A 24,477-nucleotide genomic window follows, 5' to 3' on the forward strand; every position below is an offset into this window, starting at 1 on the left:
TTTGTCCTGGATGATGCCAAGCTTCTTGAGTGTTGTCAGAGGTGCACCAATCCACACAAATGGGGAGTACTTCATCATACATTTGACTTGTGCCTTGTAGTTGGTGGACAGGCTTTGGGGAGTCAGGAGATGAGTCACTCATTGCAGTATCCCTAGCCTCTGACCTGCACTGTGTCTATGTTATGTGAAGAGTCCTGTTGAACTTCTGGTCAATGGTAACCCAAAGATATTGACAATAGGGATTCAGTGATGGTAAAACCATTGAATGTCAAGGGGCGGTGATTATTGAGATTTTTATTGTTTATTGCTTGGCATTTGTGTGACACAAATGTTTCTTGTCACTTGCCAGCCCAAGGTTGTATATTGTCCAGATCTTCTTGTATTTGAACACTGACTGCTTCAATATCTGAGGAGGCACAAATGGTGCTGAATGTTGTGCAATCATTGACAAGCTTAGATGACTGACCTCCAACTAACACAACCATCTTCCTCCGTGTCAGTCATAATTCCAAACAGCGGAGAGTTTGCTCCCAGTACCCAGTGATTCCAGTTTTGCCACACTCTGTTGAATGCAGCCTTGGTGTCAAGGGCTGTCACTCTCACCTCACCTCTGGAATTCTGCTCTTTTGTCCATATTTGAGCCAAGGCTGTAATGAGATCAGGTGCTGAGTGTCTCTAGCCAAATCCAAACTGGGCGTTCCTGAGCAGGTTATTGAGCCGAATGCATAAGAACAGGAGGGGACAGTGCTCTGAATATGCTCAGTGTCAGTCACCGGGACAGCCTGAGGAAGAACGGATGGTTTGGGAGGAGATTGTGAGGTAGAGTAGAAGTGGAAACCATGGCACAGGGGCATAGTACCTTTCACCCATTGGTTACCAGAAACCCAAGCTAAAAATAAATAAGATTAAAACAAATGTGCTATTGCTGTGCATCCTCCAACCTCCTCCACCATTCAGCACGTCAGAGTCTGGTCATCCTGGTTGCCTGAGAGAGTTCTCAGATCAGCCAGATCGGCAGAGATACAGAATCCTGAAGATAGCTGCTACTCATAACAGGAGAGAGTTCTAGCATGAGGTGACCATGTCGCCAACCTGGATCAGGCTCAGGAAAAGACAGGCAATTCTCTTCAAGCATTCTCTTCAACCAGACAGTGCACAGGAGCTGCATGTCACCACTGACATCATGCACCTGAAGAAAGACATACATCACTAGGGCAGATCACCAAACTATCGACTCCTGGGGGAGGCTTGAGGCCCTGAATAAGAGCCAACAGGAAAATCAAGAGAGAAAAACATGCTCCAAAGAATCTCAAATTGTCTGTTCTAAATTTCTAACCTCTACTGACAGACAGAAGTGTTAATCCTGTGGGTGGAGGCAGGTTACCCAGGAAACTGGCCGCCAGCCATCTTGGTGAGGGCATGAGCCAAGCAACCTGTCTGTTGCCAACACTGGCTGGTCATATTCTGAGGGCTGGCATCATATGGCCTCCTCCCTTCTCCAGCCATTTCCCGAGAACCTGACTTTTCAGAGTCTGAGAGAAGCAGAGCACAGCCCTAGAGTGTAACTCTCCTCACCACACCACCCCAGACTCCTGACACTGGAGATCTGACAGGAACAAATCCCAGGGTTGTCCCACTCACCACACTCCTGCCATAATTTTCCCAAATCTTCTGACCATTAATCCTTGTCACATTGTACATCTTTCAATTTGATAATGTCCTTAACTCCCTTTGTTGGCCATCGATGGTTCATCATCCGAAGAGTGTTCATTTTCTAACAGAATATTTCTTTATTGAGAATGAGTTAGGAAGCATCTCCTTCAAAGTCTCAAGGGACTGAATAGCCTAATCATAACCCTATTTCTGAATATATATTGAACAATATCCTGTTCAGAATGGCATGTATATTGATGAGAGGAGGAGTTTCAGTATCCCAATGGCCAGAAGAGAGAATGACTGAGGAGGGAGAGTGTGTGGGACGGTGAGTTAAATTTCTGGAAAAAGAGAGAAAAACATGTTCCAAAGAATCTCAAATTGTCTGTTCTGAATTTCTAACCTCTACTGACAGACATAATCATCAATTCTATGATTTCTCCAGGATAAGAGGAGACTAATGGATGTTCTGTTACCGATTGCTCCATTCTTGGGTCTTCACTCCTTTCTAGCTTGAGATTATTTCAGTTCTCTTTCCTTCAAATGCTCTATCTTCCAAAGACTCTTCCTTCATTTTGATAGAAATGGACTTTTTCTGAATTGGAAGCAGCAAACACTAATAATGTTCCATACTTTTCTGAATGTCCATTGATTTTGTCCTGGATGATTTGGCTTCGACATTTTATCACCACTGATGCTCAGTTGATTGGCTGTGATTGCTGTTCTTTCTTACAGGGGCTGTAACATTTACGACGTATCAGTCCTTTCGAACCCCTCTGATATGGGAAGAATTGGAAGATTGTGGCCAGAGCTAGGAGTTCCCTGTGAAAGATTTCTGGCACAGGAGCAGTCCTTCAATATCCCATTGGAGGGCCAGTCTTCACAATGGCCTCATGTACATTTGTGGTTCCCATTGCTATGGAGACAGATGATGAAGAAACTAAGGACTATTGTGATGTCACACAGGCCAAGTGCTGGGATGTTGTGAGGGGAGTCTTCATTTTATTTGAGATGACAGGAGGGGATAGATCATTACTAAAAGATGTGTAATCGAAGTTAATGGGTAAAAAAGTAAGGCATCATATGAATTTCAGAAAACATCAAACTTCTCACATTCTGTCGTTAATCAGGAACAGGGATATCTGTACTAATAATGGTGGTGTGTCTGTGTCATGATACTGATGCTCTTATTAAATGCTATACAAATAAGCTATACAAATTTTGATGCCACCCGGTGGACACTGCTGCTTGAAAAAGCATGGGGAAGTACTACAGGATGCCCTGAGCAACTAAAGTGTCAGATGCATCGTGTCACGTGAAGCGGGAAGCTGATCGAAACAGAATGTGCAGAGCGTTATAAAGTCAGCGGGCATCTGGATTATAGGCCCAGCATGCTCCCGCTGCACCACCCTACTAGTGCAGCATGGATGCTTTTCAGACCAGTATTCCATTTTCCTTCTGGCTGGTGGCACAGACTACCCAGAATGATGTCAAACGATCTTTGCTGCTGTTGTGTCATATTCTGTTGACTTGCCCTAGCCATGTAAGTATAACATTTGCCTAACCTCTCACATTTGGTTGGTCCCACTCTGATTTCACTCAGAATTACAAATTTGTCACGGGGCAGATGGAAGACTTGAAGGCCACCTTATCTGTAATGGCTCTCCACAATGAGTAAATGAACATCTCCCTTAGTGTCATTCTTTTGTCTTGTCCCTGTAAATCTACACATTGTTACTTTTAACATAACCATCCATTTCCCTCTTGATTTGATTGAACCTGCTTCTTTGTCACTGTCAGACTGTTATTTACAGGCCCTAGTCACTCCCTGTATGAAAACGTTTTTGCTCATGTCACTTTTGCTTCTTTTCCTATTGATAAATAAATCGCTGCCTAATCGTTCGAGATCTGTTCATGCATGGGAGCATTTTCTCCTTATTAACTCTGTCAGGACACCTCATGACTTTGAAGCCTTCAATCAGATCAGCATTCAACCTTGTGTTCTCTGAGAAGTGTCGCAACTTTCCAATCAATTTTCAATACTGCGATTTTTCAGATGCTGCACCATTCACATGAAGCTGTTCAGTTCTATCTCCAATCACTTCACATTCCCCGCTTCCTGAAGTTTGGCGCCCAGAACAGTGCAACAATCCAACCAGGGGATTCATGCAATGTTGGATTGTCTGGGCAAAAAATCCTGAAACCCTTGTTTTCTCATTCGGCAAGTGTTTTCTGTTGCCATCTTCGCTGCAATGGTGCCTCTACTCCATCCCTACCTCAAGAGGTCCAACCTCATTGAGCGCAGCTTTTCTTTCCCAGAAAGTTGATATGGTGATATCGAAAACAAGCAACCAGGGCTCGTCTGGGGTTGTGTGTGTTTGAGAGTGTGCTGGATAGGGTGTGTGCATGAGTGTGCTGGAGCACATGCCTGTGAGAGAGTGTTTGCATGGGAAGAGGGGAGGGCAGTGTGTATGTGTGCCTGAGAGAGATTGTGTAAGTATGTGAGTATGCAAGAGTGTGTGTGCATATGTGCTTGTGTGTGAAAGGGTGTATATTCCAATGGGGTCATCTGGAGTGTGACATGAACCCAAGGTCCCAGTTGAGGCCATCCTCATGGGTACCAGACTTGGCTATCAGCCTCTGCTTGGCCACTCTGCATTGCTGCCGTCCCAAATTCCACCTTGGAGGATGGTCACCCGAAGATCCGAGGCCGAATGTTCTTGATGGCTGAAGCGTTCCCCAACTGGGAGACAATATCCCTGTGTGACGATTGTTGCACGGTGCCCTTTCACCTGTTATTGTAGCATCCGCCTAGTCTCGCCAATGTACCATGCCTTGAGGCATCCTTGCCTGCAGCATATGAGATAGACAACATTGACTGAGTCACATGAGTACCTGTTGCATACATGGTGGATGGTGTTCTTACGTGTAATGATAGTATCCGTGTCAACACTCTGACACGTCTTGCGGTGGTTGCCATGACAGGGTTGTACGGTGTTGTGGTAGATGTCCTGAAGGCTGGGTAGTTTGCTGCAAACAATGATCTGTTTAAGGTTTGGCGTTTGTTTAAAGGCAAGACATGGAGGTGTAGGGAAGATCTTGGCGAGGTGCTCATCCTCATTGATAATGTGTTTCAGGCTGTGAAGACATTTCTCCTCATCTCAGTCAAAATGGTTTACCCTTAAACTGACTCCTGATCATTGGAACATCCTTCCTGCATTGACCCTGTCTTGTCCTGTTACAGGTTTCTATGAGATGCTGTCCAGATTCCCCCCTACCCCCCACCACACCCTCTCTTTTAAACTCCAGTGAACATCGTTCTAATCAGCTCAGCCTCTCCTCATCCATCAGTCCTGCCATCCCAGGAAACAGTCAGGTGAACCTTTGCTACACTCCCTCCATGACCAGACCATCCTTCTTCAGTTAAGCAGACCAGGCGTGGTCTCACCACAGTCCTGTACAATTACAGCAAGCATTCCTGTCCCTGTACTCGAATCCTCTCACTAGGAATGCCAACGTATCATTTATCTTCATCGCTGCCTGTTGTGTGATCGAGTGTTTGCAGACATGCCAAATTGATAGGAAGATAACGAGAGGAAATCTGGTAATGGTAATAATTTGTAGAATTAGCAAAAGGCAGGCAGAAACTTGGTAGAGTTAACGACAAGAACAAAGAGGGGCCGATAATGGGCAACAAAGAGAAAGCTGTTAAAGAAACAAGATAGAGCCTGTTACCAGAAACACTGACAAAAGCGAAGATGGGATAATAAATATATTGAAGCATCCTCAGAGCATAATAGATACACGTTGAATATTTTATCCAATTGTAATGTGCTCTGAGAAGCTGATGCCAATACAATAAACTCTCATTGATTATTGCAGCATTCCAATCAGTCATTTTCAGATTTTGATCCACTGACATGATATTCCAATCTCTCTGTCTCTGATTCCAATCACGTCTCTCCTTCCCTGATCTCTTGAGCTGTAGATGACTCTTGTGCGGATGTGACACGCTAAAAGGAGCGTTGCATTAATAAAGAAGCAAATGTTCCAGTGACACCATTAAAATCGTTGGAGACCGCCATGAATCACAGCCTAAAAATTGCAACTTGACTCCTATTCAATCCAGTATGCAGTGATTACATAGAGCACTTAGCCGGCCTGAGTGGGATGTGTTTGAGATCAGTGGCAGAAGCAAATGTGAAAATAGAGAGTGCTGACCTTAATTTTTCAATTCACATTTGTTGACTTGCAAGAGGATTCACACATTGGACCCTGTTTATGAAACCACTGTCTGGCAAAACACAGGGACCTCAGTGCAGAGGAACAGGAGAAGGTCATTAAGCCCATCGAGGTTGTTCCAACATTCAACAAAATCATGGCTCATCTCTGACCCAACTCCACACACCTGCCTTTGGCCAATATCGATTAACACCTTTACTTAACAGAAATCACCCACCTCAGATTTAAACTGAACAACAATCCCAGAATGCACTACTGTTTGTGGAAGAGCGTTGCAAACATCCACCGCTCTTATCTACCATCCTAACATCTCTCCTGAATTTTCTAGCCCTAAGTCTGAGACTATGCTCCCCCCCCCCCCCCACCCCATTCTTGAATCTCCAATATTTTCTTCCTAAGTTGCTCAGAACAGCTCGCAGTACTCTGATTGGAATCTAACCAGGGTTTGTATAACTGTGTAACATACACAGTGTAACTCCCGCACAGTCAGTCTAACATTGACGATGTGGAAAGTTCTGCCAGATTTTCAGCAAGATCTACAATTACTAAAATACTGGTTTGTAGATGCACTGACTTGCTAAAAGCAAATTGAAAAGTTGGGCTATTGAAGGAATAGAGATGTTTGGCGCCTGTAGATTTTCTATTTATTTGTCTCATTGTAGAACATCTCTGGTGAAGTTCGCAGTTACCACTTATCCTGAATTTTCCTGTCATCCTGATCTCCTTGAGTGTTGTTCAGGGGGAGTTCACGGAATTCAACTCAGTGCAGAAACAATGCTGTATCTCTGTGGTCAGGCTGGGTCCGTGCATCAAAGGAAAACTTCCAAATGGCCGTGTTTCCATGCATGTACTTCCCTTCAACTTCCACGTGGGAAAGGCTACGTGTGTTGTGTGGGTAAGGTAGTCGTGTTACTGTAGGACATACTGCAGATATTGCAGCCACTCCTGTGTTGATGGCTGAGGGAGTGCTTGTGGCAGAAAGGATTCAAGCCCAATCCCAGTGAGACCATGCCTACAATATTGTGTGCAGTTTCTGATCCCCTTGTCTAAAGAAGGGCATCATTGCTAAAGAGGGAGCGCAGACTGATTCAGGGCTGGCAGGACTGGCAGATGAGGAGAGGTTTGAATCAATTCCCTGGAATTTTGAAGAATGAGAGATGTGATCTCACTGAAACCTAGAAAATCTAACAAGTCCCGGCAGTGTAGATGCAGCAAGGATGTTCCCACTAGCAAAGCAGACTAGCACCAGGGATCACAGTCCAAAGATACGAGACTTATGACTGATATTTAGAGAAATGGCTTCAGCCAGACAGTGGTAAGCTGGTAGAATTCTCTGCCACAGAAAGGGGTTGAACCTAAAACGTTGCATGATATCAAGACGGAGTTGGGTATAGCAGTAGAGGCTAAAGGGGGGTCAAAGGATGTGGAGAGAGTGTGGGAACAGGACACTAAGTTGGATGATCAGCCATGATCATACTGAACAGCAAAATAAGCTCGAAGGTCCAAATGGCTACTCATGGTCATAGTTTCTCTGCTTCTAAGGGCTGGCTGTAATCGAGCTGTTTGTTTCCCTTGCAGTTGCATGCATACAGGCATGTGGGGGAATATTCCATCACGTTCCAAATGGATGCCATGGACAAATGGAATGAGTTATCCACCTCAGAACTCCCAATCTCCAACCTGCTTTTGGAGCCACATTGGTGGCTGGCCTCAGTTAGTTACTTTGGGACGTTAAGAGATGGCAAAACTATTAAACGTCAAGCTATTTTCTCATGTTGAAGATGTTTATTGAGTGGCATTTGAGATCAGCAAATTTGCAGCAAACACTCCCATTTCTGATCTCATGAAGGTGCAACGTGTATGATTAAGGCAGCTGAATATTTTGGGGTCTGCTGTTCTGAAAGTTTTCTGAAGTGATATAGTCCAGTTGACGGCCTGTGTCCACGCAGGCATCCCCCGCTTTTCAAAAGTTCGCTTTACGCCACTTTGTTTTTACGAAAGACCTACATTAGTACAGGTGCGCAATCCTTTATCCAAAATGCTCGGGACCAGCTGGTTTTTGGAATTCAGAATTTTTCGAATTTCAGATTAAGTGACAGTTTGGTGGTGAAATCTTTTAAAATCTTACCGGAGCAGCAGACTCACTCAATAGAAAAGGCCCAGAAACAGTTTTCGAGGCCTGATGGTGCTGGGCCACACCCCCAACGTCGCATCTGAGGGACACACATCAAGTGGGTGTCGACTTAGATTAATTGTTTGCACCTTGTTAATGAGAAAAAAACTTCACAAAAAAACCTTTGGACTTTGGAGCTTTTCGGATTTCAGGATTTCGGATAAAGGATTGTCTACCTGTACTTGTTTTTGTACCCGAAAGCAATCCGAAGAGGATTTTTGCTTTTATGAAAAGAGACGAAACTTTTCCCATATAAATTAATGCTTCTTTGCTTTACACCATTTCAGCTGATGAAACATTTCATAGGAAAGCGCTACTTTCGGATAGTGGGGGTTACCTGTACATCAAACATCGCAGTGGCATTATAAATTGGCAATTTGTGAATTGGTAGAACATTGGGAGCAGATCTAATCTATAGTTACACCGAAGCATAGAAAATCAGAGCAGTCATGGGCCATTCAGCCCCTCTGGCCTGCTCTTCCAACGAACTACAATGTTCCTTCTTTCTCCTATATCCTTTGATCCCTTCAGCCCCAATTAGCACGATATCCAACTCCTTTTGAAAAATATTCAATGTTTTGGTCCCAATCGCTTTCTGTGGCAAAAAATTCCATTGGCTCACCATGCTTTGGGAGAAGATGCCTCTCGTCCTCTCTCTCTCTCTCTCAGTTGTTCAGGAAGGGCAAATCTGTTCCGTGGGGGACAACAGCCAACAAGGAACGCATATATTTAGCGTTCTTCAGAACTGGTCAGTAGAAAGCAAGTTGATAGTGAGGCATCTGAGAGTGGGTTGAGCAGAAAGAGATAGATTTAAACAAGTGTTATCAATGAGGAGTGCAAGGCAGAAAGGTTTGGTGAGTGATTCACAGAGACTAACATACAGTCATCTGTAAACACCGCTATTCATGGTGGAACTCTGAAATGGAATTTGTGGGTGCTCAGGCTACTAGAAATAGAAGGACATGGTCAACCTGGAGGGTGTTAGAGCTGTTGAAGATTATAGAGACAGCAGGGAGAGATGACTTGTGGCAGGACTCAAGAACAAGCAGGTTAACGGTGAGGGGTTGCTGGAGTGGATTCCTGCTTCAATCAGCGAGCACGATGGGGTAGAACTTGGTGAGCTCAGGTAGAGTTAGCAGGATGTTCCATGACTGCATGTCATGATGGATAGAGTTTGGGAAGAAGGATCTCTTCTTCATTCTCACACAGTGTTTTACAGACACTGACAACTCCTTTGATGAAATTACTTTCCCTCTTGTCATTTCTATTTGTTTTCCTCATGACTTTAAATCTCGGCTGGCTCATTCTCAATTCTTTCACTCATGGGAGCAGGCTTCATCTGCCCAGACAGTTCAATCTTTGGAACGTTCAATCAGACCAGCTTTTAGTCTTCTCTTCTCTAAGGGAAAAATGTCCCAACTTCTCCGATCTGTCTTCATAACTGGCATTACATTTATTTCCAGCCTGCAACAGGCAAGGAGGCTCAGATTTGACCTAAGATTGAGTGCAACCACCAGCTTACAGAGCGGGTTCAGGTAAGATCTTTTCCAATGACACTGTAAACAACGAGAGCTAACAGATTGTTCAGAATTTCAGTCGCATCTGACATGGAGACAGTGAACAGTAACAATAGGAACAAGCAGAGTGTCAGCATTTTGAGATTTGTCAGCATCCTTCAATTGTACTATGAGGAGAGAATGGACAAAACTGAAAAGAATGAAAAAACAATTTGTTGAACTCATAACCTCATTGGTGAGGGAGTGAAAGACATAGAAGGGCAAACTTTTAGGCAAACAGAAATTGACGCTATTATGATAGCTGGTACCATGTCAATTTATTAAACAGAAGCTCTGGTTATCTCCCATGGGTACGATTTGCAGATGAAGATTGAAGTTTCTTCCAGGAGTTACAGATTATAGCAATCTTTCAGAATAGGTGCAAGAGGCTCACGGTTCTCTTGGGAGGTAGTTGGAATAGATAAGTACTCACTCTCCAAATGCAATTCAAAATCTATTATGTCCACAAGAATTTGCATATGCATAGTATATTTAAAGGATTCATATGTTCCATAGGACGTTTCATTGGTCCCCTGTATTGCAAACTGACCCTAGTGTGGGTCCAGTCATTCCAAACATCCATCCAGAATTTGGATGAGCAAATCAAGCATAAAACATCCACGTGTGAAGACAATTCATCACTGCACTTCATTATAACTCATGCAGAGGAGGTAAAGAGGCTTTGGAAGTTCAGTAAATTGGTAAACATGTGGAAAGTGCAAATATGAAGTTGTCCACATCTCTTGGAAAAAAGAAACCGAATGGAATAGTATTAATTAAAAGGTGGGCGGGGGGTGGGGTGGTGCATAGTGGCTCATAGTGGCTCAGTGGTTAGCACTGCTGTCTTACAGCACCAGGAACCCAGGTTCAATTCCAGCCTCGGGGGTCTCTGTATGGAGTTTGCACATTCTCCCCATGTCCCTGGGTGCTCCGGTTTCCTCCCACAATCCAAAGATGTGCAGGTTAGGTGAATTGGCCTTGCTAAATTACCCATTGTGTTCAGGGATGTGTAGGTTAGGTGCATTATTCAGGGGAAATGTAGAGTAATAGGGGAATGGGTCTGGGTGGGATACTCTTTGTAGTGTCGGTGTGGACTTGTTGGGCCAAATAGCCTGTTTCCACACTGTAGGGATTCTATTCTATCCTATTCTATTCTACTCATACACAGAATGATTCCCATCAATACACCAAAGAACTGAGGATGCCGGAAATTGGAGGCTGAATCAGAAAGGCCTGGAGAAACCTGGAAGGTCTGGCAGCCTTTATGGAGAGAAAACAGGGTTAATGTTTTGAGTCCATTGACTCTTCGGTACTCAGTTCACTCTAGAGATGCTGCCTGATTGGTGGAGTTTCTCCAACAATTTCTATTTGTTTCACTGTACCCATGATCCTGTCCAACTCTGTTTCCAATCACGTCACATCCCCTTCCAAACGTCTGGCGCCCAGAATTGCATAATATTCCACCTGGACAATTCATTTAGATTCTTATTGCACGTGTTGCTGTGTATTATTCGCTGCAATGACTTCTCTGGCCCTGATACTAAAATCCACATATCATTGAGTACAGCTCTGTCTGAAATTAGCCAAGTGAAAGGCAGGCAGCCAGTGACTTGAACCTGGACCTCTCCCATGTCACTGTTGTATAAGTTTCAAAGTGAGAATCACACCCCTCAAGCAATGAGCCATTGACTCTGTGACGCATTGAACAAACCTTATGCATTTTGTTCTAACAAAGTCTATTCCCTGTTGCTTCAAGACAAAAGGCAGAAAACAGTTTGAAGAATACCATCTTCCCATCCTGACTCCCTCCTCCCAGGAGCCTGCTGTTTGATTGTTTTTCCCTGGACTGGAGTTTGCAGATCACATGAAAATTGCCGGTATGGTAAATAGCGAGGAGGAAAGCCTTAGACAACAGGATACTATTCACGGGCTGCTTAGCTGGGGAGAACAATAGCAAATAGAATTGAATCTTGCGAAGTGTGACATGATGCATTTTGGTAGAATCAGCAAGGCAACAGAGTACACAATAAATCGTAAGACATGGCGAAGTACAAAGGGTCAGAGGGAACTTGCTTTGCAAGTTCACAGATTAGTGAAGGCAACAGGACTGTTGGGTCATTTAATTGTGAAGACCTATGGGATACCTGCCTTTGGTCATTTTGGCATTAACTACAAAACCAGGAGGCGATGACGGATTTTATAGGCTGTTGGTGAGGACACAATTGGAGAATTCCCTTCAATTCTGTTCGCCACACTACACAAAGGATTTGATTGGACTGGAGCGTGTCCAGAGGAGGCTTAGTAGGATGTTGCCTGCACAGGCACATTTCCACTGTTAAGAAAAACTAGATAGATTGGGTTTGATTTTCTGACAGCAGTGATTACGACTCTTTAAATTTTAAGATAGCTATGAACAAGGATAAGTCAGGACCTTGTGGGAAGATACTAAATTGGGAGAGGGCACAGTACGTCAGTATTGGGCAGGAGCTAGGGAGTGTTAATTGGGAGGAGCTGTTATCAAACAAGCCCACATTTGACATGTGGGAACTGTTTAAAGAGGGGAGAGTTCAAGATTGGCATTTTCCAGTAAGGAGGAAGGACAAGGATGGCAAGGTAAGGGACCCTTGGATAATGAGGGAGGTTGTGAAGTTAGTCAAAATGATAAACGAAGCACATGTAAGGTTTAGGAAGCTAAAATCGGACGGGGCCCATGAGGAATATAAGGAAAGCACTAAAGTACTCAAGCAGGAAATTAGGAGAGCAAGAAGGGGCCATGAAATGATCTTGGCAAGTAGAGTTAAAGAGAATCCCAAGGCATTCTATAGATACATTAAAAACAAAAGAATAACTCAAGAGAAGGTAGGACCATACAAGGATAAAGGAGGAAACTTGTTCTTGGAGGATGTGGATGAGATCTTAAATGAGTACTTTGCATCAGTATTCACTGAGGAAACAGATATGGAAGATAGTGAGATTTGACTGGAGCATACTAATATCCTAAGGCACTTTGAGATCGAGAAATAAATGGCATTGCGTCTCTTGAAGAGCATTAAGGTGGGTAAGTCCCCAGAGCCTGATGGTATCTACCGCTGGTTATTGAGAGAGGCACAAGAAGAGATTGCTGGGGACTTGACCAAGATCTTTGTATCCTCACTAGCCACTGCAGAGGTCCTGGAGGACTGGAGAGTAGCTAAGGTTGTTCCTCCATTCAAGAAGTAAAATATGGATAATCAGAAAACTCTAGCCTGGTGAGTCTCACATCAGTGGTTGGGAAGCTATTGCAGAGAATACTAAAGGATAGAATTTACACACATTTGGAAAAGGACGCCTAATCAGGGACAGACAGCAGGGATTCGTGCAGGCAGGTAATGTCTTACTAACTTGATTGGATTTTTCGATGAGGGTAGATCAGTGGACATTGTTTACATGGATTTTAGTAAGGCTTTCAACAAGGTCCCTCATGGTAGGCTCATCCAGAAGATTAAGATGCATGGGATCCATGGGTGACTTGGCCGAATGGATTCAGAATTGGCTTACCCATAGAATACAGAGAGTAGTGGTGGTCAGGTTTTTTTTGGTTGGAGGTCTGTGACTAGTGGTGTTCTGCCATATGTGACACATATAAATGACTTAGATGAAAATGTATGGGTAGATTAGTAGGTTATGCAGATGATACAAAGATTGGTGGAGTTGTGGATAGTGTGGAAGGCTGTCAAATGGATATAGATCAGTTACATATATGGGTGGAGAAATGCCAGATGGAGTATAATCTGAGTAAATGTGAGGTGCTGCACTTTGGGAGATCAAATGTTATGGAAAAGTATACAGCTAATGGCAGGACCCTGTACAGCATTGATGTACAGTAGGATCTTGGGGTTCAAGTCCATAGCTCCCTGAAAGTGATCACACATGTAGATGGGGTGGTAAAGAAGCCTTATGGCATGCTTGCCTTGTTGGCTGGGGAATTGAGTACAGACTCAGAATGTGATGTTGCAGCTTTGTAAGGCATTGGTTAGGCCACATTTCCAGAATTGCATTCAGTTCTGGTCACCACATTACAGGAAGGATGTGGAGGCTTTGGAGATGGCGTAGAAGAGATTGACCAGATTGCTACCTGGATTAGAGGGTATAAGCTGTAAGGAGAGGCTAGAAAAACTCAGGTTGTTTTCTCTTGAGCAGCAGTGGCGAGGGGAGACTTGATAGAAAGTCTATAAAATTATGAGATGCATAGGTAGCATTGATGGCCAGAATCTTTTCCTCAAAGTACAAATTTCTAATACCTGGGAGCATGCATTTGAGCTAACAGGGTGAAAGTTCAAAGGAGACAAGAGAAGCAGATTTTTTACACGGAGAGTGGTAGGAATCTGGAACACACTGGTGCCAGTAGTGGGGCATTCACAGAAGCACATGAATATGCAAGGAATGGAGGGATATGGACCAAGGGCAGGCAGAAGGGATTAGTTTCAGTTGGCATCATGTTCGACACAACAGTGTGGGCCGAAGGGCCTGTTCCTCTGCTGTACAGTTTTGTTTTCTATGAAACTGAGTGGGAATGTGATCGACGCACAGAAAATTTAGATGTGTATAGATATGGGAAATAGGAATAATGTCTCATTATTCAATGTCTTAACAACAAGGGCATATGGCTTATGGTAAGGGGATGCTGGTTTGGAAGAATGTTCAGGAAGATTTCTTTCATGCACAGGATGAAAGGTATTTAGAATTCAATGCTTTAATATCTCACAAATGCAGGAAAGATCACAACTTTTCAGAAGCATTCACTTGAAGCGACAGAAAACACATTGTTAAGGTGTTGGAAAGTGAGATGAGGATAGTACTTATTCCTGATGAAATGTGCATGCACAATGGATTAAAGGATATTCTTCTGTGCTGTAAACCACACAGGTCAGAGCGCCTGCGATGCTCTGCGGCATAATGGAGAGCACCTTGACATTCCAAGGGATTGGTTAGCATTTGCCATTCAAAAGTCGTTCGTCCGACCAGCAGTGTAGAACTTCAGTTCAGGTTTCACATGAATCAATGATATTCTGTAAAAACTGCTCTACACTTTGGTCATTTCTCTTCCTTCTCCACCCCACCCCAATCACACTGCCCAGAGGAAGTTTGTCAGCTTCTCAGGTCAACTGGTCGTGAAATGATATCTTTCAATCGATGATCAGACCAGAATTAGCTGCTCTCTCAACCAAAGTTGATGGAGAAATCCAACTGGCATTGAGTATAACATTACCTTTCCACCATTTACCAAACATTTTTGAATATATGTAAAGTACAGAGTGTATGATTTCCAATGGTGTACATGGTTCGGGGAATGGGATGGGAAGAGTCATTGGAAGTGTCAAATCAGTTATGACCATATTGAATGGTGGGACAGATCCGACTGGTTGAATGTTGCAGATTTTCTGTGTAGTTTCTGGCGAAGAGCTTTAAACAATAATGCAATGAGGAGAATGCAAACCTACACCACTCACTTTCAAATTCACCACCTTTAACCTGCCTTTCTCACAGCTGGAATAGAAAGCTCCTGTTGCAGCTTTAGATCAGAGTGGAGGAGCCACAGGTGCTCTGTCAGATTGTATACTGCTTCATACAGGGTTCCAACTGGACACATGGAACCAGTAACCATGTGGATATTGGAGATTCAGGTGGTAGATTTCTGACTTGCTGAGCTGGGGTTGTGGCTGTCACGCTGAACGCATGAACTTTTTAACATATTCAATCCACTTAGGATTTTTGCTACTTGCCTGCAAAACTGACGACAAGCAATCAGGGCTTATCTGGGATTTGAGTTCAGGACCTCTCACACATCTGCAACGTACAAGCCCCTAAGCAAGGATCATTCAGCCAGACCAGCATTCCATTAGCGCAGTCTGAAACCCACACCGGAACCAGCTGAGACTTGCTCATTGTTCTTTCCAATGAAGTACATTCCAGGTAGCTCTGGGAATTCAAATTAGCAATGAGTTTCAAGAACATCTTCTTCTCGTTCTTTCTCCCTGCTTGACCCTTCCCTGAGGACACATGCGTGCATTTTTTTCCACCCTCTCAAACATTTCAGGAGGGAGGCATCAGGATCACGCATGCACAAGAGATTAGCAAGTTTGTTTGCAAACTTCCTCCAAATGTATTTCATCCGAGGCTGACAGAAAGAGGCACCAGAGAATCTTCCCTCAGGTAAATTAAATGAGATCTTTCTGTGCAGCCAGTGTACTCAGCCCCCTACTATTCTCCTTATACACTCATGTGTGGCCAAATTCCGTACCCACTCCATTTAAATGTTTGCTGGTGACATTGGAGGTCGGATCTCAAACAATGACGAGACCGAATGCTGAAAAGGGGTTCTGTGCTTAGCAGTATAGTTTGCAGACATCAATCTCTACATCAATGTCAGCAAAACAAAGGAGCTGGTCACTGACTTCAGGAAGCGGAGGGCAATGCCCCTTTCTTCATCAATGGTGCCAAGGTGGAGATGGTCGAGAGTGTCAAGCTCCTGGGAGTGATAATCACCAACAATCTGCTCTGGTCCACCCAGGTCAATGCAATGGCCAAGAAAGCACAACAACGTCTCTACCACCTCAGGAGGCTAAGGAAATTCGATTTGTCCACAAGGACCCTTACTAGTTTTTATCGATGTATGAGAGGAAACATCCTACCTGGATGCATCACAGCCTGCTATGGCAACTGCTGTTCCCAAGATCACAAGAAAATGCAGAAAGTCATGAGCACAGCCCATCACAGAAATTAGCCTTCCCGGAATTGACTCCATCTATAGTTGCCTCAGGAAAACAACCAGCATAATAAAATACCCCTCCCAACCAGTTTATACTCTCTTCCACCCTCTTCTGTTAGGCAGACAATATAAAAGTTTGAATATACGCATGAATTGATTCAAGAACAGCTTTTTCCCCATTGTTATCAGTGTTTCGAATTGACCTCTCAAATATTAATCCCAATCTTTCTCTCTGCCCCTCTTTGCAGTGGTAGCTCTGTCCTGCTACCTTGATGCACTTTGAATGGTATCATGTGCCTGTATAGCACATCAAATATCCCGGCACATGTGACAACAATAAATCAATCAGGGATTTGTCTCCACACAGCAATTGTGCAGATACTTTTTGCAACACTGGTGTCAGTTTGTCTGCTACCAACTGACAGGAGTTAATATGTTCTGGATCAGTGCTGCTGGAAGAGCACAGCAATTCAGGCAGCATCCGACATATGTGACAACAGCTATCCCAGATTAATAGAATCTGAGTGGAACAGTCATTCACTGTCGCTTGTATCTCTATACCATTACTCAAGAAGGTGATATCTCTCCTAATACTGGTGAACCACGTCGCTGCCTCCGATGTGCTGATCCTCTTGTCCTTCACCCAGGACACTGCTGTTTTAAAAAATGGAGGGAATTAATTACTGCACAGCATCGTGCGCATTGAAGACATTGCAACCAATGAGTTTAAACTTCACCAGCTCATTCCCTTCTCAGAGAACAGCTTTTATGAATAGATTATAGAAGACCATCCAGACCTTTACACGCATACGACATCACCAGTGTATCAATACGTGAGATAATTATTTCAGCTGCATGGAGTTATTGAAAACAGGAAGCTGATCAAAATGGAGGGTACAGAACAAGAGTAACTATTGTTACTGCAGTACACACACAGGCAGCAAATTGCAAGTCTCAAACAGCAGAGGGCGGTCTAGACACATTGATCTCTGGCTTATGGGCCCAGAACAGTCCCGCTGCTACCATGGCACGGAGGCTTTTCACACAGGTATTGTGGTTTGTGGCATGTCCCATCGAGAATGAGGTCAAGAGATCTTCACTGTTGTACAATATTCTGTTGCACAGATGTGACCCAGCTCTGTAACGTTGCTTACCTTCCCACATTCTTGGTTCAACTCTGATTTCACTCAAAATCCCAAGTTTGTCACAGCGCAGACAGAGCCCATGCAGTCACCGTCTCTGTGCCTGCTCCCCAAAACGAATGAATTAGTATTTCTATTAGTGGCATTCATTCTTGCCTTCTCCCTGTAACTCTGCACTTTGTTCTTTTAACATAACCATCGAGTTCCATCTAGATGGCGATGAAACAGACTACAGATGGGAGGTGGAAGATCTGGAAAAATGATGCACTGAGAACAACCTAGCTCTCAATGCTGGCAAATCCAAGGAACTTGTAATTGACTTTCAGCGGGATGTTACTCACGCCCCCCTATACATTAACAGCACAGAGGTGGAACGAGTGGAGAGGGTCAAGCTCCTGGGAGTGGTCATCCACAACAAGCTTTCTTAGACTCTTTATCTGGACGCACTGGTTACAAAGGCCCAACAACGTCTCTTCTTCCTCAGGCAGCTGAGGAAATTGGGCATGATGGCGAATACCCCCGCCAACTTTTATAGGTACACCATCGAGAGCATTCTGTCTGGATGTATCATTACCTGGTATGGCAAGTGTACCATTCAAGATTGGAGACGGTTACGGGGAGTGTGAACTCAGCCCAGACAATCACAAAGGCCAACCTATAGAATCCATCTACCAGGATCGCTGTCAAGGAAAGGCCGCCAGCATTCTCAAAGATCCATCCCACCCTGGCAATGTTTTTCTACAACCTCTACCATCGGGGAGAAGGTACAGAAGCCTGAACATACGCACCAGCTGGTTTTGAAACAGTTTCTACCCTACTGTTGTTAGAATACTGAATGAACTCACAAACTCTTAACATTCACCTGTACCTGTGTTTTTGTTTTTGCCTCTATTTACCTATAACTTACTTACCTATGCTAATTAACTGTGTGATCTGCCTATATTGCTCACAAGACAAAGCTTTTCACTGTGTTTCAGTACACGTGACAATAAATTCAATTCAATTCAATTCAATTCCCTCTTGTTTCAATTGAACGTGTCTCTTTCTCACTCTCAGACACTAATTTGCAGAACTGAACTCCTCTCTGCGTGAAAACATTATTCCTCAGGTCACTTTTACTTCTTTTCAAGTGACTTTCAATCTCGATCCTTTCATGCGTGGGATAGTAGTTTTTCCATATTTACACGGTCTGGATGCCTTGTGACTTTGAAAACGTCAAACAGATTAGCGTTCAAAAGGGTATCCTGTCACTCAGATGCACTGCACCTGATGTGTATAAACTTCACCACCTTTCTCCCAGCTCAGTTAATAGATTTTATTGTTCAAATCATCCCAAAGCGACACAGAACAGGATTCAAATCATCATCTTGACACCTCCTGGGGAGAAAAGGAATGCGCGAGAGTGGACAGTTTCAACTAGTGCAGGTTTTCAGCATTTACAATCTTTGCCTGTGTGTCAGTACAAACAATTTGAAAGATTAATTCTTTTACTTGTAGCAGGAAACAGCTCCTCAAAACAGCTCAGCAAATTGTGCAGAGCAGCAGAGACTTCTCCCTGATGTTAGTGAAATGAAAGACAGCAGAGTACGGTTTCCATGGTCTGACGGTTAGGGTATGGGCCCAGTGCAGTCCCACCGCAGTACTCTGTTTGCATGAGCTGAACACAAATAAAGAAATTACTCCGTGACAAGTTCTGTTTCACTGAATTCTGAGAAGAATCGAAGCCGATGAAATGAAAAGCCCCGTAACTGCGGGGCTGTAAACATGTCTGTGTGGAATTATTTTTCAGACTCGATAAGAGTGCAGTGCTGCTTGCAGGAGACAGCACTGGGGACAGGCATTAATGGCCCGCACTTGTGTACTTGATGCGGAATGTTTCAAATCCCTAAATGAGGCAAAAAGTCACAAATGAACAAAATAATACACAAACCACAGAAAAAGCGGATATTTTCCAATGAAGTCTGTTTCTCGGTATGTCATTTTCCTAAACCTGGTGCTCCAAGAATCACTAGTCTATGTTAAAAAAGCTGCACTGGAGGAGGCTTGATCTTACACCATCGGTATTTCAACTTGGTCCATATGCCTACTTGCAATATTAGTTGACCCCTTACTGTGCTAATTTAGCATATGTTAAGAGTTTAAGGGCCAACAATCATTTCTGTAACAGGGATTCGAACTAAGGTTGCTGTATCTAAAGAGGAGAGCACTAATCACTACAGATCACAGGGCCACACCATGAACCAAGTCATGGATGATAAAAAATAAATATAGCGCTAGAGAGCATGTCAGCGGCAGCACCTTCCACAGAACAGGAATCCTTACCACAGCCCATTTTTTTATCTGCCTGAATATGTGATGGTCTCCATTCCCTCATTAAGATAGTAGCACTCAGGGATACACTCAGCTTCCTCTTCTGTGTACGCTTTGTGATACAATTGCTTCAGTTTTTCATCTTTCTGTTGTAACTCAGTTAATTACTCTGAGCTAAAAATATCCAAGTTGTCCTCCACCTGGTCTTGTTTTGTCTCAACTAATTGATCAAACATTGTCTCTGATAATTTTACTTCAACTCCCTTATCTGTATTATTTGATTTCTCCTCCTCTTTCAACTGGTGACTTTGTGATCTCATTACCACACAGTCCGGAAAAATCCCAGGATATGCTTCCTGTCATACCTCAGTTGCCTGATTTTCTACTGGCATTTCAACCAAAGTAGGCAGCACCCCTACCTGTGATCCATCTATATCATTAACAAGGACAAATTGTATCGCAAGAGCTGAATGCTCTTCTAGTATTCCTACCACAACTTCTCCACATTTCACTGAACACTCTAACCTCACTCTACCTAACTGAGCACTTCTTGTCTCACCATGAATTCCACGTACTAGCACCGTTTCTGGCAAAAGTCCTTTTGAGTTACATATCTTCTAATCTCTCAGCATCAAAGATTGACATTATCCAATATCTCTTCATATGTAATCTTTTTACCTCTGGCTCCTGGCCTATGTGAGTAAGCCTTATGTTCGCAAGTAAATGGTTTAAGAAGATTCTTCTTTAACCAACCTCTGACCAGGTTGTACATTCTGGTGCAACGTTTTAGCCTCCACTGTGCTTTCTGCAATTTCACTGGCTTATCCTGACTTCCTACATCCATCTTCCCAGTGCTTTTCCTAACTCACCAACACTGTGACTTCATGTGGCCTACTTTATTGCAGTGGAAACACTGGCACTTTCTAACTGCTCTTTCCCCCTTCATGGGTTTCCTTTTACCCTGTGGTAAGCTATCTTTATCATCTTCTTGGAGATCTACATTTCTGTTACCACCTGAAATTTCTCTGTTCCCCAATGTCTATCCCTCACGGACTGAAACTGATGTCGGAAGTCAAACTTTGATTTATGAAGCAACTCATAATCATCAGCTCTTTCAGCTGCTAATCTTGCTGTTTTAATTCCCTGCTCTGCTGCGAGTTCTCACTACCTCAGGAAATTATTTTTTGGACTCCTCCAAAGTAATCGTCTCTCTAAGAACGTCATATGTTTGCTCTATTTTTAATGCCCTTATCCACCTTTCAAAATTACATTGTTTGATCCTTTCAAACTCAATGTAGGTTTGACCAGGGTCCCTCCTTAGATTTGTGAAACATTGTCTGCAGGTTTCTAGCACAAGCTCAAAAGCTTTCTTCACCTCCTTATATGCCCCAGATACCTCCCTCCTCTGATAGTGATGCCAATACCTCACTAGTTGAAACTTTATTGCTGGAACAGCACAGCAGGTCAGGCAGCATCCAGGGAACAGGAGATTCGACGTTTCGGGCACAGGCCCTTCTTCAGGAATAGCTCACTAGCTCTACCTCCCAGCTTTGTCTGGATCAACAAAACCCACAGAGTCACTGGCTGCTGCATTTGTTTAGCCATCTTCTCAAATGAGATGAAAACGGCTTCTACACCTTTCTCCTCAAATTTAGGCAATGCTTGGATATATTTAAACAGATCCCCACTAGGCCTTTGGCTCCCATGGGTTTGCTCATCCTCCTCACTAAGCCTACCATCTCCATTCACCGCCATCCTTCTAAGCTGACTTTCCTGTCTAATTGCCAATTTATAAAGTTCAAACTCTCTCTCTTTCTCTCTCTTTCCTCTCTCTCTCTTTCTTTTTGTTCTGCTAAAGCAATTTGCTCTTTTTGTCTGTCCTCTGCTTTTAACCTTAATTCAAACGGTTTCATTCCTTTTTCACTTTCTTTCGCCTCTAACTCAAGCTGCTTCATTTTCCATTGAATTTTAGCCATTGCCAAAGACTCCACTGGCCTTTCCAGCAAATTTAAATGCCCAGCTATTGCTGTAATCATCTCTCCTTTTCTCACGGATGAAGACAACTTCAACTCCAGATTGTCATAGTGTCATAGAGACTGCCAGTTCCAACAGCTTTGCCTTGCTCACCTTTTGTAAAGCCCCCCAAAGTCACCTCTTCCACCCCCAGAAAACTCGTAGTGACTGAAAGAGCCTTTACGACACCAAGCACTGTTTAAACCAACTGAATTCAACTCCTGGAACAAAAGACACTAACACCTACCACTCGCCAAGAGCCCCCAATTTGTTATGGACCAGGCCAGACCCCCAAAACATATTTAAAGAAGGTAGCCTAGACCCTAATATTTTCTTATTTTAAAGGCAGATGTGATACAGATATCCTAGGTGTGAGGTAGCTGGTCAAACTACTCGGCTTTAAGCAAAACAGAATTTATTTAAACACAAACCAAAGCATACCGAATTTAGAATAACTTTATTTGAAAACTCAACCAACTCAATACCGCAAATTAACTTAGGAGCTGTTCCAATTCCTGCAAGATCCCATAAACATGCCCCTTGGCAAAAGATAAATTCAAACACAAGTTCTCACAGGCAGGAGAGATTTCAGAGAGAAAGTCAGTCAGGAGCCATCTGCTGAAGCTTGGAACCTTTCTTTACTACAACCAGCTTCTCACTGTAACAGCTAAACGAGAAAAAACCTGAACTGGGAGAACGTGCCACTTATTAAACTAGACAGGCGGGCTAATGGCGCAATGGATAACGCGTCTGACTACGGGTCAGAAGATTGTAGGTTCGACTCCTACCTAGCTCGCGTGTGTTTGTGGGCGGCACGGTGGCACAGTGGTTAGCACTGCTGCCTCACAGCGCCAGAGACCCGGGTTCAATTCCCTCCTCAGGCGACTGACTGTGTGGAGTTTGCACATTCTCCCCGTGTCTGCGTGGGTTTCCTCCAGGTGCTCCGGTTTCCTCCCACAGTCCAAAAATGTGCAGGTTAGGTGAATTGGCCACGCTAAATTGCCCGTAGTGTTAGGTGCAGGGGTAAATGTAGGGGAATGGGTCTGGGTGGGTGCGCTTCGGTGGGTTGGTGTGGACTTGTTGGGCCGAAGGGCCTGTTTCCACACTGTAAGTAATCTAATCTCTAGATTCTTTCCCACACACTTCAGCACCTCTACCTTTACAACCTCTCTTTAAAAAAAGTTCAAGGACAAAATAACCTTATTAAAGTGACAGCATCGTCATACACCATTCATTCTTTTATGATGGGGTTTGAAGGGATAATTTTGCTGCTTTACATTAGGGTCTGGAAGATGAAGTTCGCTGTTTATATTGGGGTCTGTTTGTCTGGGACCACCTTGATCAAGACATTAACTGATTCCTTTTTTCAGCTTGTGCAGTGTTTCACTGCCACATTTCCTACATGATCACAGGGATGACACTCTGAAAGGATATGGTTTATCTGTAAAACTCATTGGGACATCTTGACGTAGTGAAACTTTCCGAAGACGGAAGACAACATCCCAAACTGGAACAGTTTCATCTTCTTGCAGAGAAATCAAAAACTTGAATGCTATGTGTTTGACACATACTTATTTATTAAATGTGTTTCATAATATTAAGCTTCAGTGCAGTCACAAGGATTGTTAATATTAACTATCAGAATTAGTTCATCCCAGATGGGATTAATGCCAGAATCTGACCCTATCATGTGAATATTTTGCTGGCATAGCAGGATACTAACATCTGGAAGCTCATGCCAAAATTGGGAGAGTGATCTCACAGACTAGTCAAACAATGCCCAAATATTGTCTTACTTCCAGAATCAAAACTTACAGACAACACCATCACCATCTTTGGCAAGTCAGACCCAACGCGTGACAGTACAGTGGTATACTAATGGGACAGAGTTGCCCTGTCTTCACCATTGATTCCAGATGCCATGATGTTTCATTGCATGAGATCAAATGTGGAGTTGGTACATGGTAATCAGTTCTTCTACGTGTTGAACACCATTTGGAGGAAGCACTGAGAATGAGAAGGGTGCAAGGAACCAGGGGAAAACATTCTGCTGGTAGGAATCATACCTGGAAAACAGGAAGATTGTTTTGCTGGTTGGAGTTCAGTTGACTTTACTGCATCTCTGCAGGAGTTCCTCAGGGTGGTGTCCTAGGCCCAACCATCTTCAGCTGCTTCATCAATGACCTTCCCTCCATCATGAGGTCAGATGACGATGTTTGCTGATGATTACACAAATGTTCAGCATCATTTGCGACTCCTCAGGTATTGAGCAGTAGCAGAAGCAGTCTGTCTTCTGATGCAGCAAGAGGTCAACGATATCCAGGCTTGGGCTAACACCTGGCAAATAACATTCATGCCATACAAGTGTCAGACAATGACCATTTCCACAAGAGATAATCTGACCATCACTGTATATTCAGTATCACTAGGTCAATATCCTTGAGCTCCCTCTTGAAAAGCAGTGTGACTGCATCCACACAAACTCACCTGCAGTGGTTCAAGATGAAAACTCACCATTACCTTCTCAAGAGCAACTAGGGATGGACATTAAATACTGTGCCAGCCAGTGATGCCCACACACATAGCAGGAGAATCATCTCTTCCCAGTGAGAGTGCTACTTTCAGCAGTTTCCTTGTGCA

Source organism: Chiloscyllium plagiosum, chromosome 45, assembly GCF_004010195.1.
Source record: "Chiloscyllium plagiosum isolate BGI_BamShark_2017 chromosome 45, ASM401019v2, whole genome shotgun sequence".
NCBI classification, from domain to species: domain Eukaryota; kingdom Metazoa; phylum Chordata; class Chondrichthyes; order Orectolobiformes; family Hemiscylliidae; genus Chiloscyllium; species Chiloscyllium plagiosum.